We start from the raw sequence: 20,513 nt of genomic DNA on the forward strand, positions 1-20,513 counted from the left end.
CAGAAGGCAACCATATAATCTTATATTAGCACTAATATTTATACAGAGGCAGTTCAGTGATAGGATAAAAAATGCTCTTGAAAGAATAGCAGCTGATGATACTGGTCAGTGTAGTACTAAGCCATACTGCCCCATAGCACTCTGGATTTATTACCTAATCCAAGTGATCTAATGTCAGCTCAGAAAGGAGCTGGAGTGCTACAATTGGAATCAGTGTGCCTAATAGAGAGTCAGAGAAAGAGAAGCCGTGCTTCTTGCTCCTCATCCCAATCAAGTGGCATCTTTTGGAAACAGTTTATGTTGGGAGAGAATAGATTTGGATTCTGTTATGTCCTCTCGGGTTCGGTAGCCCTTTGACCATGACTAAAGAATGGGTACTCAAGTTGAGTACCAGAGGCTCCTACGGCCTGTGGAATTGTAACCCAAATAGGGTCAATGCTTTCAGAAAGAAGAAAGGAGGGAAGATATCTGAAGTAATTCAAGAAATGCAGTAAATCAGTTAAAATTTGAAAAGGCTTGTTTTTAAAATTGCAACCTTTGATAGTAATTGTGGAAGAACCAAATAGAAAACGTCATCAAGCTAACAACTTATCCACAAAGAAATGGGTCTTTGTTAAAAACAACCCAAAGCACAATCCAGAAGTAAAAGCAGCAGAAAAAATAAGTTGCCTCATGTGTTACTAGGTTGAGAAGAGAAGCAGCTGTTTTTTCACTGCATAGATTTAGGCTATTTAGTTTCTTCCCACTTCAGTATGATTTCAATGTCCCAACCTCAACTACTCAATCTGGTAATCAATTTCAGTTGTTATTAACCCTTAATATAAAGAAATATTTCTTCATGCATCTCCTAGATGTACCCTTTGTGACTCAGAACCTGTAAACTCTTGTTCTGCTGCCCTATAAATGCTGATTATCAGATTTTTAAGTTGACATCAAAGCTTTTACCAATGAGTAAGCTTGTCAGCAATTTAGAAGAAAAAACACAATTTTGTCACTGGAATTAGAGACTGTCAGTACCAACCTGTCAGATTGGTTAAACGAGGCAACTCAAGGCTGTTTCAATTTGAATCAATCAATACTTTCACCAATTGTTAGTTGTGCACAAACTTGAGAAAGACATTTTTCACACTGCAGTGCATGCCCCAATTTTTCAAGTCTGTTACTATTGTTGTTGAATGTGGACATAATTTCTACCTCAGACGCTACCCCTGGAAGTGGGAAGTCAATTGCACAGTCTCATAACTTTCTATGTGAAGAAATTTTTCCTGCCTTCGGTTTTAAATTTCTAATTATTCTGATTCAATTTGATAAGTTTCTTTTATTTCTTAAGATTTGGCTTTTATTAGTTGTGCCTCTTGGGAACAAAAGGGCACGTTTTAAAATTTGAGTGATGACACTGGGGGATGACACTGGGGCAACCCAGTGTCATCCTAATTGGCAACTGAAAGAGTAAAAATGTTTTCAATAATTGTGAGGTGATACATTTAGTAAAAACAACAGCAATAATTATACGCTGAATAGAAGTAGGCTTGGCACTGTGGAACAGTGGAAGGATTTTGGAGGATTCAGGTTCACAGGCAGCACCTCAGGTTGATTAGGCTGCGTAAAAGCAAATAGAATTCTAGGTTCGATATCAAGTGGTAAAGAATATAAAAGCCAAGATAGTGATAAGTTGATTTTAAAACCTTAATAAAGACCTCAGTCAGAGTACTGTGGGCAGTACTGAACTCGACACAATAGATAGGATATTGAGGCTTTAGAGAAGGTGCAACACAGATTCACTAGGATACAGCCTGGAATGTGGAAATACAAATACATAGAAAGACTCAACTGCAGTTCACCCAGGTAGATTACAGAGGAGAGACTTTGAAGGAGGATGGTGGTGTCAAAAGCTGCAAACAGGTTGAGAAGGACGAGGAGGGATTGTTTATCTTTGCCACAGTTGCATAGGATGTCATTTGTGACTTTGATCAAATTAGAAATTTAAAACCGAAGGCAGGAAAAATTTCTTCACATAGAAAGTTATGAGACTGTGCCCACATCCAGGGGTAGCGTCTGAGGTAGAAATTATGTCCACATTCAACAACAATAGTAACAGACTTGAAAAATTGGGGCATCTTCATTAGAACAATGTCGATTATGGAGTGATTTGATGGAATTATTTAAAATTGTGAAAGGGTGGGATGGGATAGATAGGAAAAGACATTTTCCAGTACTTGAAAAGGTTAAGACCAAGAGGCCATGGATACAACAAGGACTTGCATTTATATAGCACCTTTAATCTAGTAAAAGGTTCAAGGCGCTTCACAGAGGTGCGTTAAAGAAGGGTAGAGAGGTTTGTGACGGAAACCCCAGAGGTTCAGGCCCAGGCAGCTGATGGCATGATCAGCAACATTGAGCAAATAAAATAAGGGATGCACAAAAGGCCAGAATTGGAGGAATGCAGAGATTTCGGACGGTTGTAGAGCTGAAGGAGGTTACAGAGATAGGGAGTGGTGAGGCTATTAAGGGATTTGAAAGTAAGGATGAGAATTTAAAATCAAGGTGTTGTTCAACCAAGTGTCAATGTAGGTCAATGAACACAGTTAATGGACTTGCTGTAGGTGACGAAACAGGCAGTAGAGTTTGCAATCTAGACCTCCTTTGTTATCTCTTGCCCCACCCCCACCTCACTTGCTTATAACCTGTGACTTTTCTAATATTTGTCAGTTCTGAAGAAGGGTCACTGACCCGAAACGTTAACTCTGCTTCTCTTTCCACAGATGCTGCCAGACCTGCTGAGTGGTTCCAGCATTTCTTGTTTTTATTTCAGATTTCCAGCATCCGCAGTATTTTGCTTTTATTATAGTAGAGTTTTGGATGAGCTCAAGTTTATGGAGGGCGTAAAAATGGAGGCTAGCCAGGATAGCAATGGAATAGTTAAGTCTACAGGTAAAAAAAGCCATGGTTGAGGGTTTCAGCAGATGAGCCGAAGTGGGGAAAGTCAGCCGATATTGCAAGGTGGAAGTAAGCAGTCTTAATGATGTCATGGATATGTGGTTGGAAGCTCATCCCAAGGTCAAATATGATACCAAGGTTGCAAACAAACAAACAGTCAGGTTCACTCTCTTACAGTTGTCAGGAAAAAGGATGGAGTCAGTGGCTAGCGAATGGAGTTTGTGACAGGGACCTAAAATAGCTTTGGTGAAAATTTCTGCTAATCCAGTACTGGGTACATGTGGAACCTGACAAGTTTTTGGATCATGTCACTGAGGGGCTGCATGCAATTGAGAAATAGCAGGAAGTCAAGGACAGATCCTTGGTGGACTCCAGAAGTAATGTTGCGGAGATGGAAGGGAAATCATTGCAGGTGATGCTCTGGCTACGACTGGATAGATAAGAATGGAATCAGGTGAGTGCAGTACCATCCAAGTGGACGACATTGTAGGAGGAAGACGAGGTCAACTGTGTCACAGGCTGAGGAGGAGGAGAAGGAGGGATCGTTTACCTTTGTTACAGTCACATAGAATGTAATTTGTGATTTTGATAGATTAGAGAGATTAAAACTGAGGGCAGGAAAAAATATCTTCACATAGTAAGTTGTCAGACTGTGCAATTGATTTTCCCCCGCTTCCAGGCATAGAGGCTAAGGTGGAAATTATTTCCAAATTCAACAACAATGACAACTTTTATTTATATAGCACCTATGATGTAGTAACACATCTCAAGATGCTTCACAGGCGTATTATCAAACAGAATTTGACACCGAGCCATATAGGGAGATATTAGGGCAGACGATCAAAAGCTTGGTCGAAGAGATAGGTTTTAAGGAGCATCTTAAAGGAGAAAACAGAGGTGAGAGGTTTAAGGAGGGAATTCCAGAGCTTAGGGCCTTGACAGCTAAAGGCAGGGCCACCACTAGTAGTGATTAAAAAAGGGGATTCGGAGGGTTGGGAGCTGGAGGAGATTAATTATAGGGAGGGGTAAGGCCATGGAGGGATTTGAAAACAAGGATAAGAATTTTAAAACCAAAGCATTGCTTAACTGGGAGCCAGTGTAGGTCAGCGAACACAGAGGTGGTGGGATAATAGGACTTGATGCAAGTTAGGACAAGGGCAGCAGAGTTTTGGATGACCAGTTTACAGAGGGTACAATGTGAGAGCTGGCCAGGAATGTGTTGGAACAGTCAAGTCTAGTGGTAACAAAGGCATGGAGGTGGTTTCAGCAGCAGAAATGCTGAAGCAGGGGCAGGGATGGGTGATTTTATGAAGGTGGGAATAGGCAATCTTAATGATGGAGTGGATATGTGGTTGGGAGTTCATCTCGGGGTCAAATATGACATCAAAGATGCAAACAGTCTGGCTCAGCCTCATAGTTGCCAGAGAGAGTAATGGAGTAAATTGGCTAGTGAATGGAGTTTGTGGCAGGGACTAAAGACAATGGCTTTAATCATCCTAGTAGTTAACTGGAGTAAATTTCTGCTCATCCTGTACTTGATGTTAGATAAGCAGACTGACAATTTGAGATAATGGAGAGGTCAAGAATGAAGATGGTGAGGTAGAGCTGTGTGTCGTCAGTGTACATATGGAAACTGGTGTTGTGTTTTTGAATGATGTCGCCGAAGGGCAGCATGCCGATGAGAAACAGGTGGGAGCCAAGGATAGATTCTTGGGGAACAGCAGAGGAAAAGATGTGGGAGTGGGAGGAGAAGCCATTGCAGATGATTCTCTGGCTATGATTCGATAGATAAGAATGGAATAATGTGACCACAGCCCCTCTCAGCTGGACAATGGTGGAGAGGCATTGGAGGAGGATGGTGTGATCAACCACAAGAAATGGAAGGAGTTGGCCATGTGGCTCCTCAAGCCTACTCCGTCATTTAATAAGTTCATGGTTGATCCTCAACCTTAACTCCATTTTCCCCACTCGACCCCCTTCTCCCGTGATTCCATCAGAGTTCACAAATCTACCAATCTTAGCCTTCAATATACTCAATGACTGAGCAGCCACAGCCCTCTTTGTTAGAGAATTCCAAAGATTCACAACCTGTTGAGTGAAGACATTTATCCTCATCTTAGTCTGAAATGGCCATCCCTGAGACTATTCACTCTAGTTCTAGGCTCTTCAGCTGGGGGAAGAGCCTCGCTGTATCTACTCTGTTTCTCAGAATCTTTTATATTTCAATGAAATCACCTCTCGTTCTTCTAAACTGCAGAGAATATAGGTCCATTCCACTCAATCTCTCTGCATAGGTCAACCCTCTAATCCCAGTAGTCAATGTACTGAACCTTTGTTGCGCCCCTTCTAAGACAAGTAAATCCATCCTTAGATACAATGATCAAAAGTGTGCACAGTACTCTAGGTGTGGTCTCAGCAAAGGCCCGTACAAATGCAGCAATACTTCCTTACTTTTGTACTCCAATCCCATTGCAATAAAGACCTACATACTATTTGTTTTCCTAATTGCTTGCTGTACCTGCATGTTAACTTTCTGTACATCTTGTGCATGGGCACTCAACTCCCTCTGAACACCAACATTTGATTATTTTTTGAGTGGCGAGAAACTTTCAATTTTTCTATTCTTCCGACCAAAGTGAATAACCTCACATTTTCCCACATTATACTGCAATTGCCACCTACATGCCCACTCACTTAACCTATCTCTGTCTCTTTGCAGACTCAGTGCATCCTCCTCACAGCTTACTTTCCTACCCAGCATTGTATCATCAGCAAACTTGAATACATTACAGGTGATTTGGGAGGCAGCTACACATTCAAGGACTTGAGAGAGGAAAGGGAGGTTTGAAATGGGGTGGTAGTTTGCAAGGACAGAGGGATCAAGGATTGGTTTTTTGAAAAGGGGTGATGCGGGCAGATTTGAAGGAGAAGGGGCCAATACCCGAGGAGAAAGAACGATTAGCTAACATGGCAGTCAGGAAGGGAAGTCAGCAATTTAGTGTAAATATGGTAGCGGGAATAGGAGGTGGATCTCAAGGAGAAGATGAGCTTGTAAGGGGCATGAGGGGAGATAGGAAAGAAACTACTCAGTTTAAGGTAGAGCAGTGGGAACCTTAGAGGAAGTTTAGCCCAGTGGGCTAAGGGATGGGAGGGAAGTGGCAGAGACAGCTAATTGGATGGTCTCAATCTTAGTGACAGTGAGTCCAAAAGCTCCTCTCACCTGTTGGTGATGAGGGTGGAAGAGACAGGAGAGAGGGGTTTAAGAAGGCAGTATGTGGTAGAGAAAAGAAGTCAGGGGTTATCTTTGCATTCCAGGATGACACCAGAATAATGAGCAGTTTTGGCAGATGAGGGAAGGACCGGACTACATTATGTGCTCCAGCCAGATCTGGCGGTGAATGGATAAACCAGTTGTCTTCCTTAGCTGCTCAAATCTGTGTCTATTGGACTTAAGGGAACGGAGATGAGGGCCTTACCAGGGAACAGCTGTGGTGAGACAGAGTAATGGCTTAATGGGAACTAGGGCCTCAAATGTGCAGCTGAGGGTATGGCTGAGCAGATCAGTAGCTGCAGAAATGTTCTGGTGAATGGGATTACTGATGGTAGTGAGATTGTGGAAGTGCAGTCGTAAGTGAACGAGGAGAAAGTTTGATTTCCATGCGTGGACACAGAAGGAAGTAGGATTGGGAGGGAAAGGGACTAAATTAAGATTAAATTGGAGAGGTAGTTGAAGGTATAAGGAAGAAGTTTGGTAAATGTAATTAGAACTATTTGCTTACATGCATGGTAAACACTGACAGTGGACTGGTTGAGCCCAATAGCTTGTTTCTGTGTTATTACTAGTGAGTATTTAGGTGAGCTGATGGTTTCTGAGAATTCATGGTGTATTTATTTAGTGATTTTCCCAAAAAAGTTACAGATGACAAGCAAGCTGCTAAAATCCAGCTGTTAAAAGCTTTCCATTTACCTCAAAGCACATTTCTTGACTGGGCTTGAAGCTGTATTGCCAATGTTTATTTTCTTCAGAAGCTCTTGAAAATGAGAGTCAGAAGATTCCTGGGAGCTCTTCCTGCTCTGCTGATGTTATTTTACTGGAAATCCCATTAATGCAGGCAAGTTGCCAAAGTTTAGAAATAAAATAATACTAGGGCTATAATGAGGGTGGCCACTCCCAGTACTGCAGGAGGTCTGCAGTAACGAACATGGAAGAGATCCCGGGATCCAGGCAAGTGGGGTGAGTGTCACTGGGACAAGGTAGGCAGGCCCTGGTGAGGGAGTGTAGAGTGTTGGTGAGGGCGGGGGTGGTCTTGCAGCAGGGGTGGCCTTTGCCACCGGGTGGGGTGTGCCTTCCGTAAGCCCTCAGATGTAGGAACCACCACCCAAGCCCGCTAGGAGGCTGCCAGGTCTCACCTGGCAGTGTCTCCATCTAGAAGAAGGCCCCTCTGACATTAGTAAAATGGGAACAGATGTGGGAAGCTGCCCTCAATTGGCCACCTAAGTGCCACAATTGGCCTTGGGAGGAGGGCCGTCCTCCAACTTCCCCGCTGCAAACAAAATGGCATGGGGCAGGACGACGTCAGGCACAGCACCCGACTCCACCCCATGCCATTTTGTGTGCCCCCACCTCCGTTCCCGTCTCCAAGGGCAGGATAAAATCCAGCCCTGTGTGGCAGCTGCAGTACCCAGCTATTTCCTGTAACTTTAAAAGTACTTTACAATTTGTTTACACACTCAGTGAAGATTGGTTTATTACACTGCAGCACCATCCATAGAGAGGGGTCAACATCCACAGGGAAATATGAGCAACATCAATAATCAGTAAGAATATAATACATGGCAAACCCTAGCCTGGAGGTAGTCAGTCAGACCCCCTTGAAAACACAAGATTCACAGTCCCACCTCACCTCACATTTCTGCAAACGAAAGGGTAGATTTTAACTTTTGGGCAGTTGTCGAGTGAAACACGCCAGCCACCCACCTGCTCCTAATGGCAGGAAGCCCAAGCCATTTTGGGACCCGGGCTTTGTTTCCATGTGGCCAGTGAGCTGCAAGCCCTGTTTGGGCATCCTGCTATATCTTGCTGCAATACTGGGTTGCTTGAACATGGGTGGTCCTGGACAGTGGGAGAAGTGGAGGGGAAAGATGAGCTGGCCCGGCAGCAATCTTTCAAGGGCGTTTTCAGAAAGGCGAGCAGCTGTGCCTTTTAAGACTGTCAATGTCAGGACATATGGGCGGAGCATACCTCATGTCCCTTCAAATTGCAACTATATTATAGAAACATCGAGCAGGATTTTCCTTGTGGGCTTCTGAACCCCACCATCTGGCTCAAATGTGGGTCAGAAACCTGCACTTTGTGGGAAACAAGTCACTCAATGTGATTTTCCCCAGAGCTGCCCATTAATGGCCAGAAGGCGGGCTCGCTGTTCAATTAAGGATGGTGAGCGGGCTCTTGAAGCTGGAGGGCCAATCAGCTTGGAAGCAGCAGCAGGATGTCATTGCACTTACGTGAGGGAGAGGGCACTTCAAAATGGAGGCACTCTCTAACTTTTTTAAACTTAAAATAAAAAATGGCCTTTGCTGCCGATCCACCACTGTGATGGGGTTGGGTGGGGGCGGGGAATCCCTTCTCCAGGGCGGCCTGTGGCTGGCTCCTGCACCCAGGCAGGGAGTGAGGGCCTCTAAGCCTGCCTGCAGCGCTGAACCCCACCCCCCAGGTCTGTTGTCAGGAGGCCACCATCAAGCGGCTAAACTGGCCCCCCGTCGCCTTGACTGGAAAATCCCAGTCAGCTCTGTTAACAGGCTTTAATAGGTTTAATAGGCCACCCACCACACGTGGGCAGGTAGCCCTGCTGTCCAACCCCCCACCCCATCCCGCCTCCGCAAAAATGGTTCAGGGACGGAATGGAGCCGTGGAATTGGCACACAGGCCGGTGGTGCTATTTTTTAGCTCCAGCCTGCCTCAGTTCCTGGCTCCGGCAGGGGCTGAAAATCAAGCCCATCACATGCATAATCAAGAAGTCCATTGACAGGCGGGTGCTTGAGCTGCCCATAGGAAAGCCCTTTCAAAATTGTGACAGCGGAACTGGCAGCATTAATAGGATACGAAATCTACTGAGTCCATCACCACCTGCTAAGGCTGATAGTTTGTTAAAATTTGCCTTCAAGTTGTTTGTGCACTGTAGATTTTTTTAAAGATTGCAGAATACAATAATTTTATGAACAGGGCAAGAAAATAAACCTTTTTGATAGGGTTAAAAAGCACCAGGTACCAGAACTGACTGTTTCTGATAATAAATGAATGATTAACCTGTTTAAAACACCTTCCTCTGCATGCTATTTTAATGGAAGGCACTGACCCATTTAATTTAAACATATTAACCTTTTCCATAACAACACAAGACCAAGGAATGTTGCACAAATGTATTAAATATATCTGCTTTTATCAACAGTAATTTCTTTCTTCATGTTGACAAATGTTCCATATAAGACAGGTTGCTCAGCATTTTAAAGAGGAAAAGACACGAAGATATTTGGGAATGACCCTTTATCAGCTCGATAGTTTTGTATCAAAAATATTGGCGTACTCTTGTAACCTCCTGAAGCTACTTAAAAATGAAGTATTTTCTTTAAAAAAAAAAGTTAAAATAGCACAGCCTCACTTTAAATCAGCATGAACTTACCTGTAATCTGCCATTGGGCTGGGTCAGGAACAGATGTGGTAGTCAGCTCATTTTGTTTTGTGCATGTGGAATAAAAATGTCAGTCCGAGAACGAATGTGATGGGCTGGATTTTCATCCTGTAAAGCATTGATCTGGGCAGTGCATAGATTGGACAATCAGGCAGAATGGACTGCACTCCCATCATGGATCCTGCCAGATTTTCCCTCAATTTAATTGAATACAAGGAAAATCAGATGGACTCTGTTATCGGCTTACTGTCCTATCCTCCTCCCCTGCAACACCGCGCACAACCCCCCAGGACCCCCACCCCCACTCACTCTTTGCTGCTCAGGTGATAATTGTTGCCCAGCCAGTTCAGATGAAACTCCACGCCAGGGTTGTCTAATCTTTTCGGGCAGAGGCCGCATTAGGATTTTTGCTCGGCCCGGGGAGGACGGTGAGCAAATGTTGAAAGATAAAGGCATTAAAAGCTTACTAATAAAAGCAACAACAAATGTGCATTTTTGTGAAGAATCTTTAAATGAGAAGGCTAATTTATTGATTTACTTTTATGTCACTATATTGAAAACTAATTTAGTGACAAACACGGAATTGTTTATGCCTGCGTAAGTAGTCAATCTCCGTCCACACACTTGATGTAGTAATGCAGGGTATTCTAGAGATATCCATCTGTCAGAAGTGGTCCTGATCACACTCTCTCTGTTCCCCTCTCTCTTTGTTTACCCCCACTCTTTCTCCCTTCCTCTCTCGCTGTTCCCCTCCCCTCTCTCTCTGTCCCCCACCTTCTCGCTCGCTCTCTGTCCCCCCCACTTCTCGCTCGCTCTCTGTCCCCTCCACCTTCTCGCTCGCTCTCTGTCCCCTCCACCTTCTCGCTCGCTCTGTCCCCCCCCACTTCTCGCTCGCTCTCTGTCCCCTCCACCTTCTCGCTCGCTCTCTGTCCCCCCCCCCATATTCTCACTCACTCTCTGTCCCTCCCCACTTCTCGCTCACTCTCTGTGTCTCTGTGCCCCTCTTCTCTCTCGCTCTCTCTTTTCCCCCCCACTCCACCTCTCTCTCTCTCTGACAGTTGCACTGAGCAGGAGTACTCAGCACAGCAGCTTTGTGCTCGGTCAGTTTGTTTAAAAACATTGCGCTGAGTTTCAGAGATGACAACTGCTGAAACAGAAACGGGCTTCCCAACATCGGACATATTCGGGGTTTTCTAGCAGGCTTCGGAAAACCACGAATCTGTCAAACTTCGGAATCACCTTCTTGCTTCAGCAACTGTGAAATGGATATAGTGATGTTTTTAAAAAGGCCGGTCTGCAAGAAGATGACTATGGAAAATTTCCCATCTCCAGTCACGGAGCCCTGGGGAGGATGAGGAATGGCCCCGGGTACAGTTTACACCCGTGGGCCGGATGGAAACCTTTGGCGGGCCAGATCCTGGCCCGTGGGCCATATGTTGGACAACCCTGGTCTATCCTGTGTATCTGGGATCAGAATTAGTACATTATAAAGGCTAAGCCAAGTCCCTACAAGTACTTTTATTTTTAATATGTCACCTTTCAATGATAAATTATTTTCTGCTTAAAAGGCAGAATTACAGTGGGCCCCAAAGATAACAGTGAATTCCTCAAATAAAAGGTCAAAATCAGTATTTTCTAGGGATCCCCTGGGTCCCATTAGAAAGTAAATCTCATACATTCAGCACTCCATTTAAAGTTCAAAATCCACTGCTGCTGTAAACATTTTTTATTGCTGGCTTAGATTTTTGAAACTGCCGCTCAGCTTTTGACAGTTTACTTGGCACATTCACTGCCCAACAGATGTGTACTGTTTTGAGTTAACTTTCACTAGCAGTTTGCCCTGGTGGCAGGAATCTCACTTTTGAGACAGAAGGTGGTGGGTTCAAGTTCCAACCCTGGATGGACAGAGGCTAACACTTCAGTCAGTTTTGAGGAATGCTATATTGTCAGAGGTGCTATCTTTCCGGGTGAGATGTTATATCAAGGCCCTATGGATTGTAAATAGGGTCTTAAAAGAGGAGAGGGAGGTTGAAAGAGAGAAAGGATTCGGGAGGGAATTCCAGAGAATGGGGCCTAGGTCGCTGAAGGCACTGCTGCCAATGATTGAACGAAGAGAGAGGGCATGCCGAAGAGGCCAGAGAATAGAGAGTTAGGAATTAAAGGGGGAGGCGGGGAGATGATGCAGAGGCTGTAGGACTGGGGGAGGTTACTGAATTTGGGAGGGGGTTGGCCATGAAAGAATTGAAGCACAACTTTAAAAGTAAGGAATTGGGCAATTGGGTGCCAATGTCAGTGAAAGTGGTCAGTAATGAATGGAAAGCAGGGTTAGAATCCAGGCAGCAGAGTTTAGGATGAGCTGAAGTTTCGAGGGTGGAAGATGAGAGGCCATCAAGAAGAGCTTTGCATTCGTCAGAATACGACAACGACTTGGATGAGGGTTTCAATTGTGGATGGACTAAGAAGATCAGGGACATCTCCTGCTCACCTGGCCAACATCCATACCTCAACCAATGCTACCAAATAAATTAGCTGGTCATTTACCTTGTTTTTCTGTTTGCGGGACATTGCATGCATGTTGGTTGTTTTGTTTGCCTAAGGGCACCTGTAATTCATTGACTGAAATACTATGGGACGTTTTGAGGATTTAGTATCATGTATTATGCCCCATCTGGGCTGCCTTTTCATGTGGTTGCAATGCCCTACCTACCAGTACAGAGAAGGTTTGCTAGACTAATACCTGGAATGGGTGGGCTGTCTTATGAGGAAAGGGTGAACAGGCCAGGCTTGTATCTGCTGGAATTTAGAAGAATAAGAGGTGACTTGATTGAAACATATAAGATCCTGAAGGGTCTTGACAGGGTGGATGTGGATGTTTCCCCTTGTGGGAGAACCTAGAACTAGGAGTCAGTGTTTAAAAATAAGGGGTCGCCCATTTAAGACAGAGGAGAAATTTTTTCTCTGAGGGTTGTGGGTCTTTGAAATTCTCTTCCTCAAAAGGCAGTGGAAGCAGAGTCTTTGAATGTTTTTCAGGCAGAGGTTGATAGATTCTTGATAAGCAAGGGGGTGGAAGGTTATCAGGGGTAGATGGAAATGTGGAGTAATCAGTTCAGCCAGGAACTTATTGAATGGCGGAGCAGGTCAAGTGGCCTAAGCCTGCTCCTAATTTGTATGTTTGTATGCTATCAATTTCTTCCTCATATTCTTCCCTCCAATATTGATGCTTATACTCCCTTGCATTACTTTTAGGGTCTGCGTGAGTCCCTAAGGTTGTGGCAATCAGTACTGCATAAATTATTCAAGGTTGGGCCTGAACAAAGCACTGTATAGCTTCTACAAAACGTTATTTTGAACTTAGCTGATTTGCTAATATAACTAGCATTCAATTTCCTTGCATTTGCCACTTCATACTGTTCACCATGGTTAGCAACAAGTAATGCAAATCAAACACTTTCAATTTATCTCTTGCTAAGTTTTACCCCACCATGAAATAACATGGCTCTGATTTTAGCTTCCAATATGTAATGTCCTGATATGTCCATGTTGAACTTCATTTGCAATAATCATTCTTGGTGCGAAATGCAAAACAACTGTCTGTTCTGAAATCTGAACTGATGAAGGATCTACCCTGAAACAGGAACTAGTCTGTTCTCTACACAGATGTTGACTGAAGTGTTGAGTGTTTCTAGCATTTCCGTTTTTGTTTAATCTCTGCTGCAAATCCTACAGAGCACTCTTTAGCTACCTCCTTTGAATCTGGTGTCTCTTTCTCATCCCTCCCCATTCTCTCAGCCCATGCAAGTTTGGTAGGTTATAGGTAAATACTAAGTGAAAATATACATCACTGCTATATTTGTTGGATATATTGTATTGTGTTCCTTCAAATAGTTGATAATTAGTCTGGAAGGTTCACTAGATTGGTTCCTGGGATGACAAGGGTTGTCTTACAATGAGACAATAAGTAAACTGGGCCTGTCTACTCTGGAGTGCAGAAGAATGAGAGGTGATCGCACTGAAACATAAAAGGGGCTGGATAGGGTAGACACAGATTATTTCCACTGGTTGGGGAATCTAAAACATGCAGCAGAGTCACAGAATGAGGGGCCAATCATTTAGGACTGAAATGAGGGGAAATTACTTCACTCAAAGGGTTGTGAATCTTTGGAATTCTCTATCCCAGAGGGTTGTGGATGCTCCATTGTTGAATACATTTAAGGCTGGGACAGACAGATTTTTGGTCTCTCAGGGAATCAAGGGATACGACGAGCAGGTGGGAAATTGGAGTTGAAACCCAAGATCAGCCATGATCGCTTTGAATGGCGGAGAAGGCTCGATGGGCCATATGGTCTACTCCTGCTCCTATTTCTTGTGTTCTTGGCTCACATATACCTAAAGGCCGTGAATGCAGTTGTCTTGTTTTCTGTTTGCACTTATGCACATGTACAATGCAGATCTAATTCCTATCCATAAATGGCAATTTTACACCAATGTTAACGTTAAAGTTTTTCAGGGATGTTGGAACTGAAGTTCAACAGAAATACTGGCACTGTATGCGCAATTTAGCACCAGACAGCAGGTTTAGCAGTGACCACCGTAATTCTGTATTAATTGGGTGTTGGGGGGGCGGGTGGGTGAGTGGTCCTTATGTGTATTCAACAATATGTGTACATATACATATACACTATAGATTAGCGTATCCCTGAGCTCTTTCAAATCCCTGGGAATGGTGATGTAGTGGTCAAGCTGTTTTGGGGGTGTGGGGGTGGACATCAAGGTATTATGATATACACGGCACTAACTGTCATCAGCATCAGTAATCCACTCCATTACAGAAGAGATATCAGGTTAAATTCTTATAGCCACTATTAACCTTAATGTTGGTGGAGGCTGGGGAAAATGTCCTGCAGACTCTCCTCAAAAGGAATGTAAAGCATACAGTTATGAAAGTGCTTCCATTTGTTGTTACATTTTTGAGGACTTCTATTTAAATTGTGGAAATGGATTCATTTTTTTGGAAGGCTGAAGATTTCATAGTTGCTGGACGTTTGTTTACCGTTCACTGAGGGGGCACTTGAGATGTTGTGATGAAAACAACCTTTACTGGAAGTCACATGTCTTAAGATAAATAAACAACAGAAACCTTGCTGACTTGGGGGAGATGTTTACAAAGAAGTGACGAGGCAAGATTTATGAGGGTCAGGAGTTGTTTTTTGCTTCTGAGATGTTGTCTTGGTCAGTTGGGGTGTGGACAGTATTGAAAGGCAATTGGAGATGAACCTGCCAAGAAAGCTGCCACCATCAGCTCAGCCTTCTTCATCTCTTTGAGAAGCCCTGAGAATCAAGTGTAAGAAATAGAGAAACTTTTTTATTATTCATTCATGGGATGTGTGCATCGTTGGCTAGGCCAGCATTTATTGCCCATCCCTAATTGCCCTCGAGAAGGTTGTGGCGAGCTGCCTTCTTGAACCGCTGCACTCCATGTGAGGTCGCACCCACAGTGCTGTTAGGAAGGGAGTTCCAGGATTTTGACCCAGCGACAGTGAAAGAATGGCGATATAGCTCCAAGTCAGGATGGTGTGTGACTTGGAGGGGAACTTGCAGCTGGTGGTGTTCCCATGTATTTGCTGCCCTTGTTCTTCTAGTTGGTAGAGGTTGTGGGTTTGGAAGGTGCTGTCTAAGCAGCCTTGGTGCATTGCTGCAGTGCATCTTGTAGATGGTACACACTGCTGCCGCAGTGCATCAGTGGTGGAGGGAGTGAATGTTTGCGGATAGGGTGCCAATCCAACGGGCTGTTTTGTCCTGGATGGTGTCGAGCTTCTTGAGTGTTGTTGGAGCTGCAACCATCCAGGCAAGTGGAGAGAATTCCATCACACTCCTGATTTGTGCTTTGTAGATGGTGGACAGGCTTTGGGGAATCAGGAGGTGAGTTATTTGCCGCAGGATTCCTAGCCTCTGACCTGCTCTTGTCGCCACAGTATTTATATGGCTACTCCAGTTTCTGGTCAATGGGGGATTCAGCAAACGTAATGCTGTTGAATGTCAAGGGTAGATGGTGAGATTCTCTCTTATTGGAGATGGTCATTGCTCGGCACTGTGTGGCACGTATGTTACTTTCCACTTATCAGCCCAAGCCTGGATATTGTACAGGTCTTGCTGCCGTTCTACATGGACTGCTTCAGTATCTGAGTCATCGCGAATGGCACTGAACACTGTGCAATTCTCAACGAACATCCCTACTTCTGATCTTATGATTGAAAGAAGGTCATTGATGGAGCAGCTGAAATTGATTGGGCCTAGAATACTACACTGAGGAACTCCTGCAGTGAAGCCCTGGAGCTGAGATGATTGACCTCCAACAACCACAACCATCTTCCTTTGCGCTAGGTATGACTCCAACCAGCGGAGAGTTTTCCCCCGATTCCCAATGACTTCAGATTTGCTAGGGCTCCTTGATGCCATGCTCGGTCAAATGCTGCCTTGATGTCAAGGGTTGTCACTCTCAGATCACTTCTTGAATTCAGCTCTTTTGGCCATGTTTGAACCAAGGCTGTAATGAGGTGAGGAGCTGAGTGGCCCTGGTGGAACCCAAACTGAGTGTCACCGAGCAGGTTATTGCTAAGCAAGTGCCGAATGAGAGTAGACTGAAGGGGTGGTAATTGGCCGGGTTGGACTTGTCCTGCTTTTTGTGTACAGGACATACCTGGACAATTTTTCACATTGCCGGGTAGATGCCAGTGTTGTAGCTGTACTGGAAGAGCTTGGCGATGGGCGCGGCAAGTTCTGGAGCACAGGTCTGATGTTACATTTCTCCTGGAAGACCTGCCAGAAACCCCTGATGCCGCATTTCTCCTGGAAAGCCTGCCAGACTGATCCTCAATGTCGCCTGAAAAGAACTGCTCCAGAAAGATCCCAGTATGCATATTTGGGACACCAGAATAAAGGGACAACTGATATCATTCCAAATCTTCTCCTTTTTCTTCAAGAACTGACAAGTACTTTGGCCAAAGCATCTTCATTTTTCTTTTAACTGGTGTGTGTGTATGGGTATTTAGAAAGGAATATATATATTTACTGTCATATTTCAAACTGTGTGTTAAAGCTATGCATCTTTATTGATGCACCTGTTTCACAATAAATTAATAATTTTGTTGTTTATTAAAGAAACCTGGTTGGTGGATTTTATTCTGAAATAAAAAGAGAGTCTTTGATAGACCTTATCAGTAACTGGCTAAACATTTAAATATATGTTGTGACCTGTGGAAAAATGGAACTAGAAAAGACAGTGCACTCCTTCCTCCCGCCTCAGTCGTAACATATAACTGGGGGCTCTGTGCAGGATAACCCAAAAGCCGATGGCGTACAATTGTAAGTGGGGTAATAATAATTGAAAAGAGGAAAAGTTTAAAAACAGGTTTCTTGTGCAATACACCACTGGAATGTCTTTGTCAGTTTCTGGGGAAGGAACTTGTATCCCTGAGTGATTTGAGAAACTTAACCAAGTTTAGGCTATTGGAATTGAAAGAAAAGTTGATGTTAAGAGTTAAAACCAGGGGCTAAGAAAGCATACATAATTGAAGCAATAGCACACCATTTGAAATTAGGAGGAGGAAAAGGCAATCCAGATGATAACTCAGTTGAATTAGCTAAAATTCAGTTGCAAGTGAGGCAGCTTGAACTTGACAAAGGAAAAGAAAAAGAAATGGAATTGAAAAAAAACTTAAGTTTGAACAGGAAAGATAACTGCCAATGAAAAAAATTGAACTTGACACAGTGGGAAGGGCAAAAGAGAGAGTATTTCAAAGAGAAAGAGAAGAATGGGAATTTGAAGTTAAAAAGCTGGAACTAAGTCAAAAGAGTGGCCTTGGCTCCAAGGAAGATTTTGATGAGGCAAAATATGAATTCAGCCCCGGACCCAGTGGAGAGCTGTTTAAATTTGTGCAAGCCCACCCAAAGTTTGAGGAAAGAGACAGAGAGGTATTTTTCATTTATTTTGTAAAGATAGCCAAACAGATGAAGTGGCCACAGAAAAGCTGGACACTGCTTATGCAAAGCAGGTTATGGGCAGAGCTCATGAAGTTTATGCCATGCGTTCTGAGAAGCGTCTGCAGATAATAAGGTGGCAAAGAAGGCTATTCTCGCTGCTAACAAATTGGTCCCTGAAGCTTACCAGCAGAAATTTCAGAACCTCTGGGGACAGTCTGGGCAGACCTATATAGAATTTGAGAGGATGAAGCAAATTTTTTTTTAATCATTGGATACAGACACTAAAGGTAGAGGCCACGTTTGAGGCCCTGAGGGAATTAATTCTCCTGGAAGAATTTAGTAATTCCGTGAGTAAGAACCCATGTAGAGAACCAGAAGGTTTCAAAGGCCAGACAGGCAGCAGAAATTGCTGATGATTATGAGCTTGTTTACAAGTCCAAATCCTTTGTCCATCATCCCCACAAACCCAAGAAGGATAGAAGGTGGGAGGGTGAAAGGAAGGCAAGTAGCCGGGGACAAGAAGGGACAGCTGGGAATGCCCCGGGATCTCCTCCTCAGGGCAGAAAGGAAGATGCTGAGGGTGGAAGTGAGGTTCGCAAGCCTAATTGTTACCATTGTCACGAGGTGGGACACCTTCAGGCAGAACGCTGGAAGTTGCAGGGTAAACCCATGGGGCTTATTGGAGTACACAAAGCCAATTAGAGCAAGGGGCCCTGACAGAGTACAGCAGATCAGGCTGTAGCTGAGTGCAGCTGTAAGGCCAAGTACAAAAACTGCTGAGAGTGTGGGGGACATGTCAAAAGGAAAAGTGACTCCTTATCCCTCAAGTGAAGCAGGTAAACCTATGGTTATACTTAGGGATACAGGAGCCGCTCAAACTCTTCTGCTGGGGAAAGGCATAACTTTTCCACCAGGGAGCACATTGAATGCCAAGGTTTTAGTGAATGGTATCGGCATGGAGTATATACCCATACCTTTGGATCAGGTGCACCTAGAGTGTGACCTCATGTCTGGAAAGGTAACTGTAGGAGTTGTCCATAGTTTGCCTGTAGACAGAGATAACCTACTCCTGGGGAATGATTTGGCTGGAGCGAAGGTAGTAGCTTCTCCAGTAGTCATGGAAAGACCAAGTGAAGTCAAAGAGACAGAACAGTTACAGGAAAAGGTTCCAGGAATTTTTTCTTCATGTGTAGTGACCCGAGCAATGGCTAAACAAGTTCTATTGTCGGAGGTCAAATTGGCACCACAGACAGATAGCCGAATATCTGAAACTTTCTTTCGGGATTTGGATAATCCGAAGGAAATGTTCAGTAAGTCTTGTCTGATCAAAGCTCAGCAAGCCAATCCAGAGTGAAATAAAGTGGCACAAGCGGCTCTAACTGAAGCTAAGGCAAAGGAAGTTTCGGAAGGCTACTACATTAAAAATGTGATTCTGATCAGAAAGTGGAGACCCCCTCACAGACCTGTGGACAAAGAATGAACGGTTGTTCAGATAATGGTATTGCCCAAGTATCGCCAGGAAATATTAAGGAGAACCCATGAAATTCCAATGGCAGGACATGTGGGGATCCGGAAGACCGAATCACGTATAGGTCACATTTTTACTTACCAAGTCTTTCCAAGGACGTGGTGCAGTTTTGTAAAATGTGGGAAAAGCACAACCTGCCATAAAACTGGCACCTCTAATTCCCATGCCAGTTTTTGAGGAAACATTTAGTAGGGTGTTGGTAGACTGTGTAGGACCTTTACTGAAAACAAAAGTGGGACACCAATAATGGGCGGCACAGTGGCGCAGTGGTTAGCACCGCAGCCTCACAACTCCAGCAACCCGGGCTCAATTCTGGGTACTGCCTGTGTGGAGTTTGCAAGTTCTCCCCGTGTCTGCGTGGGTTTCCTCCGGGTGCTCCGGTTTCCTCCCACAGCCAAAAGACTTGCAGGTTGATAGGTAAATTGGCGATTATAAATTGCCCCTAGTATAGGTAGGTGGTAGGGGAATATAGGAACAGGTGAGGATGTGGTAGGAATATGGGATTAGTGTAGGATTAGTATAAATGGGTGGTTGATGGTCAGCACAGACTCGGTGGGCTGAAGGGCCTGTTTCAGTGCTGTATATCTAAATCTAAATCTACTCACTATCATAGATATGGCTACTCGGTTCCCAGAGGCCACTCCCTTGAGAACAATTTTTGCTAAGGTAGTGGTAGAGACGTTAACCTGTTCTTCACTAGATATGGATTACAGATTGAGATTCAGTTGGATCAAGGTTCCAATTTTATGTCTAAAAAATTTTCTGGAAGTTTTGGGTAATTTGGGTATAACAGTTAAATTCTTCAGCATATCACCCACAGACACAAGGAGCTTTAGAAAGGTACCATCAGACCCTCAAAACTATGATCAGGGCATACTGTCATGAATATCCCCATGATTGGGATAAAGGGTTAGAATTTCTTTTGTTTGCCACTAGGGATTTACCTAATGAGTCTACCGGTTTAGTCCTTTTGAATTAGTTTGTGGACATGAGATAAGAGATCCTCTAAAACTAATTAACAAAAGGTTTTTTTTTAGAAAAGAGGGACGAATCTTCTGAATTAGATTACTTTTCAGTGTTCCAGGAACGGCTCACGAGAGCCTGCAAAGTGGCTCAGGAACATTGTCATGCAGACCCTGACCTGCGAAGAATGAGGCATATTAATTTCATGATATGAACATTGATTTTAAACTGTTGCTGGAGTGAAGAAATGACTTGTTAAAAAAATCATCAGCCATTTGGGCTGGAAGGGCATTTGCATACTAAGAGGCACTGCTTGTGAAGACAAAGGCCTATTCCCTGGTCCACTTAACCCAAAATGGACTTTGATCACCAGACATTGAATGTGAGGAAGCTCACATTCCAGAATGACCGTTAAG

The 20,513-nt window shown here is 44.0% G+C and overlaps 1 protein-coding gene across 4 annotated transcripts in view; it reads right to left on the reverse strand.

The window, feature by feature from the left end:
• The window catches only part of blnk (B cell linker), a 210,251-nt gene that overhangs the window by 93,891 nt on the left and 95,847 nt on the right, over positions 1 to 20,513 (reverse strand). The gene's annotated exons all lie outside the window — the stretch shown is intronic.

This window comes from Heterodontus francisci, chromosome 20 (genome assembly GCF_036365525.1).
Source record: "Heterodontus francisci isolate sHetFra1 chromosome 20, sHetFra1.hap1, whole genome shotgun sequence".
Classification (NCBI taxonomy): Eukaryota; Metazoa; Chordata; class Chondrichthyes; order Heterodontiformes; family Heterodontidae; genus Heterodontus; species Heterodontus francisci.